This window comes from Ascaphus truei, chromosome 9 (genome assembly GCF_040206685.1).
Source record: "Ascaphus truei isolate aAscTru1 chromosome 9, aAscTru1.hap1, whole genome shotgun sequence".
NCBI lineage: Eukaryota > Metazoa > Chordata > Amphibia > Anura > Ascaphidae > Ascaphus > Ascaphus truei.
In genome coordinates, this window is record NC_134491.1 from 69867187 (window position 1) to 69887789 (window position 20603).

General features: G+C 39.8%; 1 protein-coding gene across 8 annotated transcripts in view; it reads right to left on the bottom strand.

Moving 5' to 3' along the window:
- Positions 1-20603, bottom strand: part of CSDE1 (cold shock domain containing E1) — a 66797-nt gene that overhangs the window by 37970 nt on the left and 8224 nt on the right. For all 8 annotated transcript variants that reach the window (XM_075615350.1, XM_075615351.1, XM_075615347.1 and 5 more), the window contains exon 2: positions 13944-14330. The gene's annotated coding sequence lies outside the window, so the exon portion shown is untranslated. The remainder of the gene's footprint in view (positions 1-13943; positions 14331-20603) is intronic.

A 20603-nucleotide genomic window follows, 5' to 3' on the forward strand; every position in this document is an offset into this window, starting at 1 on the left:
GGAGTTACGGTGGCTGCTTGGGGATGTGTAGGGTTGCCGGCGCCTCACTCCACCTCTTCCTCCCTCCTCCCCCCAAAAGGGCACGCGCCGGCCAATTTTTTTAAAATTAGCGCGACACTGGTAATAGCGCGGTCGGATCGGGTGGCCCCCGAGGACCGCGCTATAACGGGGTTGAGCTGTACATTTTGACTAAATTTATGCCATAGGACAAGCTTTCGAGAGTTCTCTCTTCCTCAGGTCAGCGATACTGATTAAAAAAGGAATCTATGGCTAAAAGCAGGTGTTAGGAGAACAGGAGAGGGGAAAAAAAATGAAGGACTAGTGCCAGAACTATTACATCTGCACTAAATGCACCACAAGAACACCTGCTACAATACAGACAGAAAGAACCCATCACACGCATACAACCCTACCGGGAATACGAAAAATAATCAAAGATCTGCATCCCATGCTGGCAGAGGATGTGACCATAAAATAAATCTTCCCCAAATCCTCCCATTCTGGCTTCCCGGCATCCACCAAACCTCAAACAGAAATGAGTAAACAGAAAACTTCATAACGAACTTAAAGACACTGATAATGGCACAAAGCCGTGCAACAACACACGTTGCAAACTCTGCAAACATATGCCAAGATTCCACAGCCAGTCACAACCTTGGAACACACAATGTTTAAGGATCATACTGCTGCACATCCAGGAACGTGGTTTCTATGATTCAAGTAAAGGTGATTAAATAAGTCGCAAATACAGCAGGGAGTGATCACTATTCTTACAGTAATATTAAATACTGTGAAATACAATAGTGAAGTGAAAAAAATATATTAGATATATTAGAGAATATATATTAGATATATTAGAGAATATATATTAGAGAATATATATATTTAGATATATTAGAGAATATATATATTTAGATATATTAGAGAGATATATATATATATATATATATATAAACAAACACAAAAAAGGAAGAAAAAATGGCGCCAACCTAAACCCACTATAAAGGTAAAAATATTTAAGATGAAAAAATATAATGAAAAAATGCCTATGCTATACAAAAAATGGAAAAAATAAAAAATGTGTAAAGACAATACATAAAGTATATAGATATAAATACCAAATGACAAAGTCCAGAAAAAAGAATACAAAAAACGTAAAATATACAAATCCTAAAAATTGCTCCAGATGCTATCCAAAAAAGTCTTTGCAGCCCGAATGAAGGGAACACCACTTCCTTGAAGATATCTATAAAAACACACAAAAAAAACAGGCGCACTCATAGCGTATAAAAGTATAACAATAAATTTAAGGAGTCAAGGATAAAAATACACACTCTCAAACATAGCAGAATAAAAAGCAGTTATGAGTAACTCAACCAGCCAGGCACAGGAACCAGATGATGGGTAGTTTCGGTGAAGTGTCCGGTCCAAATGTGCTACAGCAACCTCTGTAAGTGCCTCCGGAAATCAGCCAGACGCAGAAACCAGATGACGGATGACTTCAGTAAAGTATCCGGTATAGGTGAACTGTGGCAACCTTAGTAAGAGCCTCCGGACCCAGGGAGCACGAGGAACGCCACTTTCAGGAGACCACCTGATGAAGTCTCTCTGAGACGAAACGCGTAGAGATTACTATGTGGAGGTGATATCGTTCAGTTGTACTTTACATCACTCACTACCTTTGTACACAGCATTTTATTGTTTTCTTTGGATGTATCTCAGCCGGTCATTCATTGCGTGCATGGGAACTCTCTCCGGTTGAATTCAGTGACGTCACTGAGTTCTCGCGGCATTTGGAACCGAGAACTCACTGTGTGACGCCTGATTGAGAGGAAAGCGGCGTTCCTCGTGCTCCCCGGGTCCGGAGGCTCTTACTAAGGTTGCCACAGTTCACCTATACCGGACACTTTACTGAAGTCATCCGTCATCTGGTGTCTGCGTCTGGCTGATTTCCGGAGGCACTTACAGAGGTTGCTGTAGCCCATTTGGACCGGACACTTCACCGAAACTAACCATCATCTGGTTCCTGTGCCTGGCTGGTTGAGTTACTCATAACTGCTTTTTATTCTGCTATGTTTGTGAGTGTGTATTTTTATCCTTGACTCCATAAATTTATTGTTATACTTTTATACGCTATGAGTGCGCTGTGTGTGTGTGTGTGTGTGTGTGTATACACAAAAAAAGAAAACCTCTAAAGGAGCACTCAGACAAATGTTTGCAAAAATAGAAAAGGTACTTTAATTAAATCAAAAAAATAACAGACATACAAACAACTAACTGAAGAGCCTGCCTGACTAAAAATAAGAAAAATAAGTGGACAAAAAACAAACAAATATACTAAGACACAATATAATAGACCCAAAAATATGGAAGATGATATCCTCAAACTACTAGCTCACTGAGGGAACCGAAATTCCCGCAATGAAGCAAAACAGACCGGCCGGTCACCATATGTATAATAGGCTTAAAGACATCATAGGTCTACAAAAATAAACATGCAGAAATACACAAAAAACAACATAAGTGCTATACTAATGGCAGTATGAATGTAAATAACACAATATAAACCTATTGCCACTCAGATAATACTATAGCAAGGGAGACCTATAAATGAGTTCATTTAGTGACCCAAATACATAAATGAAAGCAAATGGGAAAAAGGGAAATGGGATGAAAAATTATACTCAGCTCCTTGGTACAATTGTACTGCAATCATGGGTCAGCACAGCACAATCCACTATAAAGTCCATACGTGTAGGACTTTATGATAGTCAAAAATAAAGCGCAGGCAGGGTCAGCAGCGGCAAAAATTAAAATTAGCCCACTAACGCGTTTCGGCAGCTAAGCCTTCTTCACGAGTGGTACTAGGGCCGTAGAGCAGAAACACTTAAATAGGCAGCTAATGATTTCAAATTTCGCGCCAAAAACGCCCCTAAAACACAGATGCATATAGTCTCTCACTTAGATTATAATGATGATTGGCTGTAGAGCACTATAACAGCTGGGTGGAACTGTTGTATATCAATAGTACAGACCGTGAACTTAAAATTCTCATCCAGGAAGCACAGTGACGTCACAGAATCCCACGAGAATTGTCCATGAAATCCCGCACATGCTCACTTGTTACATGCCCATTGCGGCGGCCATTTTTGAAAAGGTATTCTCATTGCCCTCAATAGCATCATATTCTTCATAGGCAGACGATATATTTACGCCTTACACATGGGTAGCACACATTGGAGCCCACAGACACCTCCTACATGAGTCCAGTGTACAGTATTATGATCTTTATACACACATCACGAAAGTATGATGACATCACAAAATCCAGCGAGAATTGCACATGAAATCCCGCACATGTGCACTGTAGCATGCCTGATACGGTGGCAATCTTTGATAAGGTATCCTTAATGCCCTCAGTATGTCATACAATATACAGTAGCCTTTCATATCCTCCTGGCAGCAGATTGTCACAGCACAATGGCTGCTTAGTAAGGTATGAATACATGCATCTGTAGTAGAAACATCCTTATCCAAAGACATCCTTGTGGTTAGGTTGAAATCAATTTAACAAATTGGTAGATCCTCTTAGAATATGGGGGAGATGGAGCCATATAAAGATATTTGGTATAACATCCCAGCAGGAACAGAGATAACCTGCTTACATGGGGTAGAAGCAGATTTAGGTGACGATCAGTGGCAGCTGTGTATAAATGTTAGATATCGGGAGGATAGTTCATGATCTCAGGATTCACTTCCTGAAACAAAGTGACCTCACAAATTCCCCCGAGGATTGTGCATAACGTCCCGCAAATGCGCACTGCAATTTGACTGTTGCGCCCGCCATTTTTGTTGTGGTATATGCCTTTGCCCTTAATGACGTCATGTTCTGTATCGGACACATTGAGGATCACACGAGAATAGTCCCTGGCTTCCCGCACATGCGCAGTGTATCTTGCTTATTGCGGCAGCCATCTTTAAGAAGGTAAATACATTGCCCTCAAAAGAATTGTGATCTTTGTCGGACAAAATCATAGAGACAATTTATTAACAGTCTTTACAGTTTTCCCCACACACCGTCCTCATTTTATCTATGTGTGCAGATATTTTCGTTTTATTACTTTTTGGTTTCCATACTGCAATAATTTTGATCTGTTCTAATCAGGATATGGATTGTTTTGGAAGATTTGCTTTAATCTTTGTCCTCTCTCTCTTTTTATCAACTTAGATCAGCCTCATTCATATATATGCAGGTTACTTCTGTACCTGCTTGGGATATCACACTACTGTCTTGACATGGCACTATTTTCCCTATATGTATGGGTATTTACCTATAAAAGACCTGGATACAAACCAATTTAGAAGGATATCGTTACTGAAGAAGTTCCCGTTACAGATGCATCTAACTATGCTTTAATGAGTGGTTATTGCATTGGGAAAATATGCTCTTATGACGAAATAAAGGATGCTGCTTCACTTATGGAAAGAGGATTTATTATTCTGCACTGAATCCCTGTATGAGGCGTCTGGGCATTCAAACACTTATTGCCCATGCGCAAGGACTTGTCTCTATGATTTTGTCCGACAAAGATCACAATTCTTTTGAGGGCAATGTATTTACCTTCTTAAAGATGGCCGCCGCAATAAGCAAGATACACTGCGCATGTGCGGGAAGCCAGGGACTATTCTCGTGTGATCCTCAATGTGTCCGATACAGAACATGACGTCATTAAGGGCAAAGGAATATACCACAACAAAAATGGCGGGCGCAACAGTCAAATTGCAGTGCGCATTTGCGGGACGTTATGCACAATCCTCGGGGGAATTTGTGAGGTCACTTTGTTTCAGGAAGTGAATCCTGAGATCATGAACTATCCTCCCGATATCTAACATTTATACACAGCTGCCACTGATCGCCAGCATAAATCACCTAAATCTGCTTCTACCCCATGTAAGCAGGTTATCTCTGTTCCTGCTGGGATGTTATACCAAATATCTTTATATGGCTCCATCTCCCCCATATTCTAAGGGGATCTACCAATTTGTTAAATTGATTTCAACCTAACCACAAGGATGTCTTTGGATAAGGATGTTTCTACTACAGATGCATGTATTCATACCTTACTAAGCAGCCATTGTGCTGTGACAATCTGCCGCCAGGAGGATATGAAAGGCTACTGTATATTGTATGACATACTGAGGGCATTAAGGATACCTTATCAAAGATGGCCACCGTATCAGGCATGCTACAGTGCACATGTGCGGGATTTCATGTGCAATTCTCACGGGATTTTGTGATGTCATCATACTTTCGTGATGTGTGTATAAAGATCATAATACTGTACACTGGACTCATGTAGGAGGTGTCTGTGGGCTCCAATGTGTGCTACCCATGTGTAAGGCGTAAATATATCGTCTGCCTATGAAGAATATGATGCTATTGAGGGCAATGAGAATACCTTTTCAAAAATGGCCACCGCAATGGGCATGTAACAAGTGAGCATGTGCGGGATTTCATGGACAATTCTCGCGGGATTCTGTGACGTCACTGTGCTTCCTGGATGAGAATTTTAAGATCACGGTCTGTACTATTGATATACAACAGTTCCACCCAGCTGTTATAGTGCTCTACAGCCAATCATCATTATAATCTAAGTGAGAGACTATATGCATCTGTGTTTTAGGGGCGTTTTTGGCGCGAAATTTGAAATCATTAGCTGCCTATTTAAGTGTTTCTGCTCTACGGCCCTAGTACCACTCGTGAAGAAGGCTTAGCTGCCGAAACGCGTTAGTGGGCTAATTTTAATTTTTGCCGCTGCTGACCCTGCCTGCGCTTTATTTTGGACTATCATAATGTCCTACACGTATGGACTTTATAGTGGACTGTGCTGTGCTGACCCATGATTGCAGTACAATTGTACCAAGGAGCTGAGTATAATTTTTCATCCCATTTCCCTTTTTCCCATTTGCTTTCATTTATGTATTTGGGTCACTAAATGAACTCATTTATAGGTCTCCCTTGCTATAGTATTATCTGAGTGGCAATAGGTTTATATTGTGTTATTTACATTCATACTGCCATTAGTATAGCACTTATGTTGTTTTTTGTGTATTTCTGCATGTTTATTTTTTTAGACCTATGATGTCTTTAAGCCTATTATACATATGGTGACCGGCCAGTCTGTTTTGCTTCATTGCGGGAATTTCGGTTCCCTCAGTGAGCTAGTAGTTTGAGGATATCATCTTCCATATTTTTGGGTCTATTATATTGTGTCTTAGTATATTTGTTTGTTTTTTGTCCACTTATTTTTCTTATTTTTAGTCAGGCAGGCTCTTCAGTTAGTTGTTTGTATGTCTGTTATTTTTTTGATTTAATTAAAGTACCTTTTCTATTTTTGCAAACATTTGTCTGAGTGCTCCTGTAGAGGTTTTCTTTTTTTTTGTTTCCATATTCATTTTTTTCCTCTAGCACCACCTACAGTTTATATTTTTTCTGTTACAACTTTTTCAGATATATTTTTCTGATTTAGGTAGGTTTTGACATTGCAATATTTATTGGTAGTGTATGCGGTATTCGTATTCTGTGTATGATATATATATATATATATATATATATATATATATATATATATATCATACACAGAAAACGAATACCGCATACACTACCAATAAATATTGCAAATGTCAAAACCTACCTAAATCAGAAAAATATATCTGAAAAAGTTGTAACAGAAAAAATATAAACTGTAGGTGGTGCTAGAGGAAAAATTGAATATGGAAACAAAAAAAAAGAAAAATATATAGAAGAATATATATATTCATGTAGAGGTATCAGTACCGTGTTAGCCGAGCTTCAATAATCAAAAAATAAATAGATGATACCGTTCTGTGCTAACGAAATACTTTTATTTGTGCGACCTTTCGAGATACACTGATCTCTTGGCGATGTTACAATGAATGAAGCAAGCAAAAGCTATACTATAAACAGTGTCTATTGGAATGTTATCTGTGCTGGTCCTTCCCCCGTGTGGATGTGTTTTATGGCTGGAGGTGTCAAAAGGTTCCTGAAAGCAAGTGATGAAAGAGTGTGTATGTGTATCAGTGTGAATTAACATGAATGGAGAGCCCACAGTATATACAGTGCTTTACAAAAGGTGTGTGAGGAGTGGGAGCAGATAGATAGATATATATTTAGTAAATACAAATATAAAATTGTAACTTCCTGCCCAAACCCTTAAGTGGGGGCTTGTTATTACCGGTCCCAGAACGTAGGAATATATTCTCACAATCCAGGGGGAGCATACATGGAAAGGAAGACAACAGCACAAAACAATCTGAGTGCAGGTGTAATAAAATGCTGTGTCAATTTAGTCTTTATCTTGGCCCTTTATTCAGCCTAGTACGAGATGTGAGTTGTTTTCAAGCAGTAACAAGAGCTGTGGCAGTCTGTAGTATGTGTGTTGAGGTTAAAGCTGTATCACCACCCAAAGACGTCAGGAGAGACGAACCTCAGCAGTAAAAAACAAAAGGCTTCATAGCACAGATCATTAAAGTAAAAAATGTTACACACACACCACCCCCCACCCCCCCCATGGGGCGAATGCTCGTTCACAAATAAGCCCTCTGGGTCAGATATCCACCAGCTGATAGTATCTGCTGTCTCCACTCCGTCACGTCCCCGAGGTAGTAATGTCGCCTCTGATCCAGCTTCTGTGGTGTGCGGGAGGCTTGGCAGCGCATCTCCTGCGTAATCCGTTCAATGAATTCGGCTCAATAGTAAAGGGATTCTTCCACTCTACGCGTTTCGCCCAATAGGATCACGACTTCATGGAGGAGTGTTTCTATCCCACCTATCCAGTTAGTTTATATACCCAGTGTAATTCTAATCTCATTAAAACACCCCAATGATCTGTGCCAATTTATATTCAAAGAAACAACTGATCACGTAACATATTTACTTGAATGTCCCTGTAAATTACAATAGGTTGGAAAAACAGTGAGACCAATAAGGACTAGGATCACTGAACATCAGCAGTATTAAGAGTAAACTCATTACTCCTAGCGTATCCAACCATTTTTTGGAATTTCATCAGGGTGACCCGGTTGGCTTATCATTCTTAGCTATCGAACATGTTTTGCAACACTTGGAGGTGGGAACAGGCATCTGGAACTATTAAAAAGGGAAGCGTTTTGGATCCATAAATTGAGAACCCATACTCCAATGGGACTCAATATGGAGATAGACATTGTTCCCTTTTAGAAGGAGCTGACTTGTCCAACAGTTTTCTCTCTGTGTTTTTTATTCCATCAGGTGGTCATTTGTTTATGGCAACTTTTTTTCTGTTGAATCTAGTGTAGTTAATTGCACTTCCCTTGCTGTTATATTGTAGTCTTTGCCATTTGGTATTAACCACTTTAGGCATGCTTGGATTCATGACTCAATATTCGTAGGAATTTTTCAAGAGAAAAAGTTATCAAGGCCGTAGCCCGCTATTACTTATGCTTTCCTTTTTCTGCAACGAGCAGTAAATTGTATATAAACTAGCTCCCTATCAAAATCAAATTTGTGTACAAGGAGTAATACTCCCTTAGTCTTGTAATATAGTGGGCGCTCTTGCTGCGCCGTGCACGCACAGCAGTTATAGTTGGCTGTGGTTAGCCAGCCATTGTATACTAGGGCCGCGCGCGCACGGTTGTGCGCATGGAGCCGGGCGATAGCGGGGAAGACTCAAAAAGTAAGTTTTTGCACCGCTACCGCCGGTGTATGCACAATGTTAACAAATATTTTATTCTTTTACCAACGTGTTTTTTTCATTTAAAAAATATATAACACACACTATAGAACGCGCCTTACATCCATTATAGAACGCGCCTTACATCCATTATAGAACGCGCCTTACATCCATTATAGAACGCGCCTTACATCCATTATAGAACGCGCCTTACATCCATTATAGAACGCGCCTTACATCCATTATAGAACGCGCCTTACATCCATTAGGATTATTATGTTACCATTTTTTTATCGTAAATCAGTTCCCTTCTCTGTATTGTATATTCAATTCTGTATAGGACATATCCTCTAGGGGATTATTGCTTTTGCAATTATTGTAGCATGTTCATATTATGAACGTCATTCCCTTAATATATAGGTTCATTTACCCTGATCACTTATTGATAGTTTCTCATTGATCCAACACGCTAGGTTGTGGACTTGCTTAATTGTAAGTGAAGTTTACATGCATTTTATGTACTATGTAACTATAATTGGCGATATTGTATTAGACTATTATTTTTCATTGCCAACTCCTGTTACTACAGGTTTCTTTGAATGTAAATTAGCACAGATCATTGGGGTGTTTTAATGAGATTAGAATTACACTGGGTATATAAACTAACTGGATAGGTGGGAGAGAAACACTCCTCACGAAGCTGTGGTCCTATTGGGCGAAACGCGTAGAGTGGAAGAATCCCTTTACTATTGAGCCGGAATCACTGAACGGAGTACGCAGGAGATGCGCTGCCAAGCCTCCCGCACACCACAGAAGCTGGATCGGCGGCAACATCACTACCTCGGGGACGCGACGGAGTGGAGACAGCAGATACTATCAGCTGGTGGATGTCCGAACACAGAGGGCTTATTTGTGAACGAGCATACGTCCCACGGAGGCGGGGCGGTTGGCGATTAGGCTGTGTGGCTGTGTGGCTTCCCCAGTACACTCAGTGTTATGTGCTTATTTTATACTGCATTTTTGTAAGTGCGTTTTTTTTATTGACGTTTAATATAAATATTTTTTTACTTTAATGATCTGTGCTATGAAGCCTTTTGTTGTCTTTTTTTTTTTTTACTGCCGAGGTTCGTCTCTCCTGACCTCTTTGGGTGGTGATACAGCTTTAACCTCAACACACATACTACAGACTGCCACAGCTCTTGTTACCCCTTGAAAACAACTCACATCTCGTACTAGGCTGAATAAAGGGCCAAGATAAAGACTAAATTGACTCAGCATTTTATTACACCTGCACTCAGATTGTTATGTGCTGTTGTCTTCCTTTCCATGTATGCTCCCCCTGGATTGTGAGAATATGTTTATATGATTCAATGCAACAAATGTGACCAAGGATGCTACATTGGGGAAACCAGCCAAAAACCTCAAGGCAGAATGAATATGCACAGACACGCTATACTCCACCACGAAGAAGGAATATACTGCTCACCAGTGGGACATAATTTCTCTCTACCAGATCATTCCATAAATGATTTTTAAATCATCAAAATCCTTAATGGAATGTTTAAACGCACCCAAGAACTGAAAACATTTGAACTCAGAATGATAAGACTGACGCCAAAACAAGAGGACGTAATGCAGATATGGGGACACGGACACGCGTTTGCAATTATCCTGCCTGCCTCTTTGCCAATGTTCTTATCCACACCTCCCACCCCCCCCCATGCTGTCCCTTGTCACAGTTTTATTACCCTTCCTATGTATTGTATGTCTTTATTTATATAGCGCCATTAATGTACATTGCGCTTCACAGTAGTAATACATGTGGTAATAAAATAAATAACAGATAATATAAATAACAGATCATGGGAATAAGTGCTTTAGACGAAAAAGTAACATTAAGGAAGAGGAGTCCCTGCCCCGAGGAGCTTACAGTCTAATTGGTAGGTAGGGAGAACGTATAGAGACAGTAGGAAGGAGTTCTGGTAAATGCGTCTGCAGGGGGCCAAGCTTTATGTATCATGTGTTCAGAATATCTATGTCTTCAAACACCACTTTCTCACCCTACCTTATCTACAGTACATCTGTTTTCCCCCCCTGTTCTCCTAACCCCTGCTTTAGCTATAGATTCCTTTGTTAATCAGTATCACTGACCTGAGGAAAACACTCGAAAGCTTATCCTATGAGAAATTGTTAGTCCAAATAAAAAAAAGTTATCGCCCAATACTGAAGCACTCATTACATATAAACAATTTTATTTTGAATAAAAAAGGATGGAAACCAGAGGGTCCACAGATCTGAACCATGTTATTTTCAGACCTGGGTATCCGCTGGTTCCAGAGACTCTTACTGGTGGTAGATGTAGTGGCGCTACTTCCTGGTTGTTAACCCAATACGTCATTGACCCTAGCACGCAAATGGCCCCATTGAGGTACTACATAAATCATGGGGAAATGCAAGTTTTCCAGAGGCTGTTCGGAACTGGAGTGGATCATCTGCTACTTCTGTTCACGTCAGCTGGGGGACGGTGGCAGTCATGTGATTGCTTTAGTAGCAATCACAAAACCCACAAATTCCAGAGGCCTAGTGGCACTGAAATGTTAAATTCCCACATCACACTGGACAACAGAAAGCAACAACAAAAGGTGAAGTTGCAGCTTCCCATTGCCCATGTAACATTTGAGATGTAAGCTGCCATTGTTTCCCCTGTAGACTGGATGCCGGTATCTTCACAAGTGGGAAAAAAGGGATTCATAGAGCTGAAAATAGTGAAAATAGTACGTTCTGGCTTTGGGGACCCCCTTGATCTAATCTTATTAAAATACATAAACCATCAGCAACCAGGATAGCGCTTTAAAATATAAAATAATTTTGTTTTCATTTCATCAGTTTCCTATTTTGTATAGAATAGGCACCAGGAGGTAGAACTAGATGTATTTTGTTCTTCTATGGAGTACATTATTTCTTACAATTGCGTGACATTGTACTGATGCATATATTTGTTTACAGAAAGACAATTAAATAAATGGTTCCCTTTGTAAACCACAAGTTTGTGCGGATTGCAGAATATTTAAATGCATTTGTTCAGGCCTTGAAAAAGTGGCAGAAGTAAAAATCGCATGAGCAGAACTGCAATGGACGTAGTGCACGAGGCATTTTGGTTGTGACATCACCAAAAAGACTAGTGACCAACAGCCCTGCCCCCAAAATTGTCATGTGCATGCAACCTCCATGGTTAGTGACAATTTCTATATAGTGTGCATTGACAATGCAAATCAGAGTTTCAATAGGATTCAATGGCAGTGATAACACAGGTCACAAAAGATCCCAGAGACAACAATGAAGCTCGCTACATCTCTACATGCATAAATTAGACCTCAGAAATGCACTTAGAATTAGAGTACTTCATATTTTGCTTGAGAAGTAAAAGGTAATGGCAGAGGCTCTGAAGACAGCGCAAAGGAATATTGAGCTAGTGGACTAAGCAATCAAACGTTTAAACCAATCATGTAAAACAGGTTTAAAAAAAAGAAGAAGGAGTACAGGCATACCCCGCTTTAACATACGCAATGGGACCGGAGCATGTATGTAAAGTGAAAATGTACTTAAAGTGAAGCACTGCCTTTTTTCCACTTTACAATGCATGTACTGTACTGCAAACATCATATATGTGCATAACTGATGTAAATAATGCATTTATAACCAAAATAAATACAGTAGGCTTTATTCAAATAAAATGAATGGGAGCAAGCAAGGAGGTGAGAGGCGCGAACGCGAGTCAGTACTGTATAGCGTCCCTCTCTCGCACTCAGTGCCCCCCTCTCTCGCACTCAGTGCCCCCCTCTCTCGCACTCAGTGTCTCAGTGTCTCAGTGTCTCAGTGTCTCAGTGTCTCTCAGTCTCTCAGTCTCTCAGTGTCTCAGTGTCTCTCAGTGTCTCAGTGTCTCAGTGTCTCAGTCACACAAGCAAAGATTGCAGCAGAAGATCTTCCCCTCACTGTAGTCCGTAATTCACATCACATGCAAAGCTTCGCAGAGCTCTGAGGGAGGAGAAGGAGGAAGCAGAGTCACGGGCGGACTCACTGGTTTAGCTGCTGCTTTAGGAAGCGTGAGTGCAGGGGGAACGGACACAGATTGGGAGGGGGAACGAAAACAGATGGGAGGGCAGAGGGAACAGGGAGATTGAGCGCTCCATAATGAAGACAAGCATGAAGGAGGTTGCAGGAGTGTTGAGGTGCGCACGCCGCCCCCTGGTGTCCGTACTCGTGAAGCACGTGTACGTACACAGGGGTAAGGTGCAACAAAAAAAAAATGTACGTACTTGTGAGTGTACGTAAAGCGGGTGTACGTAAAACGGGGTATGCTTGTACATCCCTATATAGCTTTTTTTTCTGTTCCAAATCAGAACTCAAATGGGTTCCATTGAACTATTCCACTAGGCCAGCGTTTCCCCAAATGGGGTTCCGCCTACGGACGGGCCGCCCGCACTGTGCCGGATTCCCCCCTCAACCAGATTTTGCCAGGAGCAGAGAGAAAGAGAAAGAGAAAGAAAGAGAAAAAGAAAGAAAGAAAAAGAAAGGAAGAAAGAGAGAAAGAAAGAGAGAAAGAGAGAAAGAGAGAAAGAAAGAGAGAAAGAAAGATCTTTTAAAAATGATCTTGAACCAAGAAAATTTCTCTTGCGGCGTATTTTTTTTTTTTTCATGTGCTACGCTAAAAATATTTAAGGGGTTCCATTCTGTTTTACAAAATATAAAAGGGTTCCACGGCTAAATTTAATTGGGAAACACTGCACTAGGCTATTCCTAGCTCCAGGGACTACATGATTCCTGAGGTATTCATCTTTTTATGCGCTGGTAAAGTAAACAAAATCAGTGACAAATATGCCTGGATTATCCAAAAGGAAGCTGGAATGTCATCTTCAAGACATTGCGGCTTCCTATTTGCTTGTGGAAGTGAGGCTTCGAGGGCAGCAATATGGGATTTCTCTAAAGGGACCAAATTTACCGCCACATAAAAAGGAAACTTGAGTGAGAAAAAAAAATAAATAAAACACAACACCCCAGAGAAAAATAGCACATATCAGTTCAGGGGGACATCTGTTTCGATAATGTAGAAACATTTAGTATGTGTGGATTGCTGCAGTCAAGGTTATTACAATTGGTTAAGACCATCTTCTGTACTCAAATAAAAAAAAAAAAAAGTGAAAATTCTCTCACCTTGAAATATTCAGGTATTGCACTTTCAGTAGTATTTACCGATTCTTTCGGTCAACGTACGCTTCGGAAGGTTGTCGGTTGCTAGTATTAAAAAGAGAGATAGCGAGAGAAAGTGATCTATTGAACGGAGAAAGACGACTCCCGCTGCACCAGGCGTTATGCAAAGTGCAGCGCTGAGAATAAAACAGACTAATTAGCAGCGTTGGGATGTGCTCTTGTGAAGCTGTTGAGTAGGCACAAACTTCTTGTTTCAGATCAAGTGTTGTGTCTTCAGCGCAAATTCTCTTCTTTGGTCTTGTTGGTTACAATTGTGGCGGTGGTTCCTTGACTGATCTGAACTTGAAGCAGCAGTTTCAGGTGGTAGTTTCTGTTCTGTTACACTTCATACTAGAAAATTAAATTAACAAAGGACATTGGCATTAAGATCACAATAGCCCCCAAAGTAAGAATTACAGGACTAATTATTGTCCAAAACAAGCCAGGACCAAGAGAGTAAGAAAACATCAATCACCTCAATGTTGTCACTCCATAGAAAGATTCAAGCTCTTTTACAATAAAAACTTTTACTTGTCTCCTGTTAAAAATTATTTTTACAATTTGTCCCATTTTACATAGGTCATTGCCATTAGTTCACAAATCCTATGAGAAGCCACACAAAAGGTTCTTATAGCCATTTTTTTTTTAAATAAAAAAAAAAAACAACAAGTTTACTGTGTAAATTTTAAGTATTTAATTATTTGAACTGGATTTACTTGCTACGCAAATATTCTACACTGGGAAGGGAAAAGCTCGGAGGCCAAATCAAACTGACCAAAGATAGCTTACTTTTTTAGCTCAGTGGCAGGCCATTTGGTCACAGTTCTGCTCTGCAAACCTCACCTGTCACCACTTGGCCTTTTATTTCTACCTACCATTTCCCCCATTTCAGGAAAACTGTAGATACTGGGTGCAGAATTCTAACATTAAGTATTTGGATGTGGAAGAACTCTTCCTTCCTGACAAGAATTGGCAATCAGATTACTTCCTGGATCAACATCCTTCCCATGTGTACTTATTTGGTATATTCTTGCATACCATTTCTTTCTAAAAAGATGGCCAATCTTTATTTGAAGATATCTATTGCACTGCCAGCACAGTCTCCATGGGTAATGAATTCCACATTTTAACAGCCTTTGCCGTAAAGAACCCGATCCTTTGTTGCTGTTTCCTTTCTTCCAACCTTAAGGGTTTGTACTGCCCTTGGGATGAATAGTTCTTTGGAAAGCGCCTTGTATTCTCCCCGAATACATTTGTATTTAGTTATATCCCCTCTTAGACGCCTCTTTTCTAATGTAAACAAATCTAATTTAGCTAGCTTCTCATAAATCAGATCATCCATCCCTTTTATTAATTTGGTGGCTCTTCTCGGTACACTAGTTCCATAATGTATTTTCTATTTAGTGGTGCCCAAAATTGTACTCCATGTTCAAGGTGTGGTCTTACTAATGCATTATAAAAAGGGGCATAATTATATCTTTATTTCCCTTCCATTGCCTGTTTAATGCAAGAGAAGATCTGTTTTGCCTTTGCAGCTACATTGGGCACTATTGCCAAGCTTGCTGTCTACAAGCACTCCCAAATTCTTCTCCATCAAGGATTCTCCTAATTTATCCCCATTTAATTTGTAAGTTGTCTGTTTATTCTTGTTACCCCAAATACATAACCTTACATTTATCTGTATTAAACCTCATCTACCATTTACCTGGCCAAGTTTCAAGTCTATCCAAGTCCTTCTGGAGAGAAATGAAATCCTGCTCTAATTCTACTACCTTACACAATTTAGTGTCATCAGCAAAGATGCAGACTTTGCTCTGTATGCCAACCTCAAGGTCATTAATAAACAAGTTAAAAAGCGGAGATCCAAGTACTGATCTTTGAGGTACTCCACTCAATTCTAGCCCAACCTGAAAAAGTTAAATTAATTACAACCCTCTGTTGTAACCAGTTTTCAATCAAGGTGCAAATATTTTTACCAAGTCCAACTTGCTTTATTTTGTACACTAACCTCATGTGGCACAGTATCAAAAGCCTTTGCAAAATCTAAGTAGACTACATCAACTGCATTACCCTGGTCTGAATTCCTTCTTACCTCAAAGAAACCATTGTACCAATGTATATTTGAATACAAATATACAAACATTTAATCATATCTAGTTTGTATTTGATCTCCTTATTGGCGTTATATGTGAAGTTATACATATAAAGGGCTGCTGGGCTGGCAAGGTATTGGTATAACCTATGCAGTGGTGCGCAAACTGGGGGGGCGCAGGAAACTTTTTTGGGGGGGCCCAGCGTTTACAAAGACCCTGCGCTGAGAGCGCGAGGCCTCTAAACTTAGGCTACGGACGCAATGCATTTGTTTTGACGCGATGTCGCGTCGCTGTCACTATAAGCGCAGCCTTACTTACCAGGCTCTAGTCACGCGTCTATGACAATGAGGCATCAAATGACGCCTGTTGCCATAGAGACGTTGTGTCACATGATCCCACAGCGTCATTTGACGCGAGGGAGGCGCGACAGAGGGCGCAGGCGCACCGCTGACCTATACGACAAAAAGAAAAGCGAGACAGCATTGAAATAAAGCAAAATAGGTTTAATTTCTCAAATTCCAGTGTACTGTCTCACCTTTTCCTTTAAGCTAGACCCAAGATGAGGTCTGAAAGCCTCCTGGATGCACAATACAAAGATGGAATCTTTGGCAATATGACAATATTAACCCCTTTAGTAGTCTCTTGACGTACATTGTGCATCATTAGGGCTGACATACCAGTGGCCCTTTTGAAGTACCATGTATGTTATGGCACTATGCTCATTTTCATGGGATAGATCGCGATCCAGTGCCAACTGCAATTCACATAGAAGGGGAGGAAGAAAAACAATCAGATCTGTGATTGTGCCTGATCAGGAACTGCAAAGGGTTGTGGCCATTGTGGTGGCATGACCCTCCAGCACTGAAGGGTTAATATATTTTACCATGATCATTTGTAAAAAATATGTTAAGTAGGATGCAAGAAAAAAAAAAAACTCAATTTGAAAGCCTATGGCATAATAAAAATGCTAATTAAAAATGTATCACTTATAAGCACATACATTCAACAACAGGTCTGCAACCTCTTCACCAGTATCTTAGCATACAATGCTTCCGCTGCAGCTAGGGATTGTGGGAATTGACATGCAAAGGACAGGCATAATGTCAACTTTGGCATCTTGTCCATTTTAACATGGATCCCCATAAAGTTATGCCTGATGTATGGCACAGGTTTTTTTTTAATTTATTTTCCTGTACACTGGAACACACACCACACCAATTTCAAATTGCAAAGCCAGTACAACCATTCTCACGCTGATGAGACTCAAAAAGGTTGAAACCGGCTGTCTGAGTAGATTTACTGGCTATGCACTTTAACCCAGGCTGTGCTGAAAAGCCGTGTGAAATGGCAGAAGTAAGCTTATAGGGGTCCATGATGCCAAAAGGTGACAGTGCCCATTTACATGTCATCACTCAGAATCCCTGGCTGCATGAAAGCATTGTATGCCAAGAGAATGGTGAAAAGAGGGTTGCAGACCTGTGAATGTGCTCACAAGTGGTATTTGTTTAATACTGTACAGAGGGTGTGTTACTTTTTTACCCACCATAACTTAGTGGAAGTAACATTTGGAAGTTAGTTAACATCAAAAGTCGAAATGTATTGTATGGTAAAAATAACCACCACCCTTCCGTTCCCAACATCTTGATATCAAATTAGGGTAAATAGCTCTCCTTACCCTTTCCAACACTGCTTTTTTATTTCAGAAATGTGATACCTGATCAGTAGATAAGCGTTTGAAATACAAAGTGCCGTAGATATTAAAAATGGAGCTCTTCCGCCAGAGACGTCTCTAAAGCAGTGCTTCTCAACCGGTGTGTGCTGCGGCACACCAGCAGACCGCAGTGAGGAGTAAGGTTTGTTTAACATTACAACTTATCAAGTATGCTTATTCACGACCAAGTGTAAATGGCCTATAAGCGCGGCTAGGCCAACGAGAGGGAGCTGGCGAAGCCAGACCATGCGATGTCCGCATCGCTTCAGTTGGTGAAATACCCTGGAGTATAGATGTATCGTTGTGGCGCACCAGTGATTATTATAAGTAGCTGCGCTAAAAATGAATAGATTACAAGAAAACGCAACAGTGAAAAATGTGATAGTAATAACAAAAAACCCAGCTTGAGCGAGATCAAGGCAAGTTAGATTTCAAAACGTCGACGCCAGTATATGGACAGTTATTGGAGTATGGTATTTTCTTAGTTTGGAGATAAACATGGTCCTAACCTATTGTATGTTGTGTGCAGTAATAGCCATGGTTCCTAGCAAATTGAAGAGCCATATTACCACTGAACATGCACAGAGGGGAAATATATTAACCATTTCAAAAGGTTGGTTGAACTGCAACCAAAACAAGCCAGCTATTAAAAAAATAAAAAGTTTAAGTGTTCGATAAAGTTCAAACTGCTCATCAGGTAGCAGAAATCATAGCACATCAAATAAAGCCACATACTATAGCCAAGTCCCTTATTTTGCCCGCATGCCGCATGGATTGTCCCATCAATGTTCAGTGATGAACCGAAACAAGAAATTACCAAAATTCCTCTCAGATTACATTTCTATAATTTGAATAGTATCAACAGAAGAAAATATTTTTAACAAGCTTAAAAGGTCAGATTTTGCATTGCAAGTTGACGAGTTTACTGACATTAGCGGTAAAGCACAACTGTTCGCATTTGTTCGTTTCATCCATAAGAATGAAAATTTCCATTTTTATGCTGCTGAGAATGTTAAAAAAAAACAACAAAAAAACACCCACACACCAGACAAGGTCAAGATACATTTGATACGTTGACGACCTACTTAGAAAATGTGGAACTTTCATGGAAGTGATCTGTGGCTATTTGTACCGATGGTGCTCCATCCATGATCTGTCAAAGGTTTTGTCTCACTGTAAACCAACAAAATCCAAATAGGATATCAACCCATTGCTTTCTGCATTGGGAAGCCCTTGTTGGAAAGACATTAGGGATAAAATTGAAATCTGTATTAGATGAAGTTGTCCTAATAGCTACGTTTTGTGAAATCAAGTCTGCTTATCACGCATATGTCCCAGTATCAATGAAATCACAAAAAAAAAAAAAAAAATCAAGCTCAAGTGTAACATTAATATTGACATAAGCTTATAGTTGGCAACAGTGACATCTGAAGAAAAAAACTGGAGCACGAGAGGGAGGGCGAAAATTAAAAAAAAAAAAAAATATTACAAACGAGGGATAACTCCCATAAAAACATTTATTGAATGTATTGTTCACATGTGCAATAGCCAGATTTAAAAAAATGCATCTACGCGTTTCGAGTCACAGCTCTTCATCAAGGTGTTTGATATTTGGTAACAAATTGTTTGACATGATTTTATTTGGCCAATTAACTACATAAAAAAAAAAAAAATAAGAATTTGTAAAATAGTGTCGTTTTATTTTACCCCTCTAGCAAATGGAGGGGTAAAATTGTGTACAAAGAATAGTGCATTTATAAAGAAGTTGGTGAAAGTTGTAGCAAAGACTAAAAATGTTATCTAGCTAGTACTATTGGGAAGCTTACTGCACCATTCAACTAGAAGCATGTTTTCTACTGAAACAGGAAGATGGGTAGAATGGATGCTCGGGTTATCATTAAGGGCAATAAAGAGAATAGAGTGGTGTACTGGAAAAGGTGAAGCAAGAGATTAGTTTAAATGTAAAGGGACATCGAAGTGTATGTAAAAAGGATCAGATTACTATTGCTACTTGGATACTACTGTACCTTGACCATGTTCTCTTGACACTTGACTAACAATAGGATATTTCATGCGTAAATCAACTAATCTTTGTGCTTCCATGATGCCACTCATTGAAGCAATGTCAGCCTACTTAAGAGATAAATTGATCGGCATATACAAACTGAACTAAATAAGAGATAGGAAACTAAATTGCTTTCATTTCACTTGGGATACTTGAGTTTACTGGGATTAAATAAAAAATAAAAAGGTTGACGCAATTAGGAATTATGCAAAATTAGTTTCCCATCATTTATTCAAGATCTGCTGATGCCAAGATTTTACGGTGTTTGAAATTACAAGCCAGTGTATTGTATGATGTCACATTCTAGTCTGTGACATCAGTTAACTCCCTTTAAAAACCTTTGCATGGAGTATTTGCTGCGCAATGTCACAGCCTTACAAGTTTCGATCGCACAAACTTAACTCCATAGTAAATAGTTGGAGCGCAGAACACGAATGCCTTTGATAAAGATGACGGAGATAAGAGTCAGCTGGACGTTAACACTTGTCCCATGCTCACAGGGTGTGTGCCCCATTTGTTTCACACGGCATTTACATATTTACCATTTCCACATAAATATAAAAGACAGCTGCATGTAATTGTCTACCATAAAAACAAATGTAATTACTAAAGCAAACTGGCTGTTGCGGTTTATTTGGCAATTACACTCCAATGTACGGAGACCATGATGGGAGCATTTTTCAATCAAGTGTTTATTCGCACTCAAACATGGATAGGGCGAGATAGAGGTTGAATAAATACAAGGGAGGGGAAGA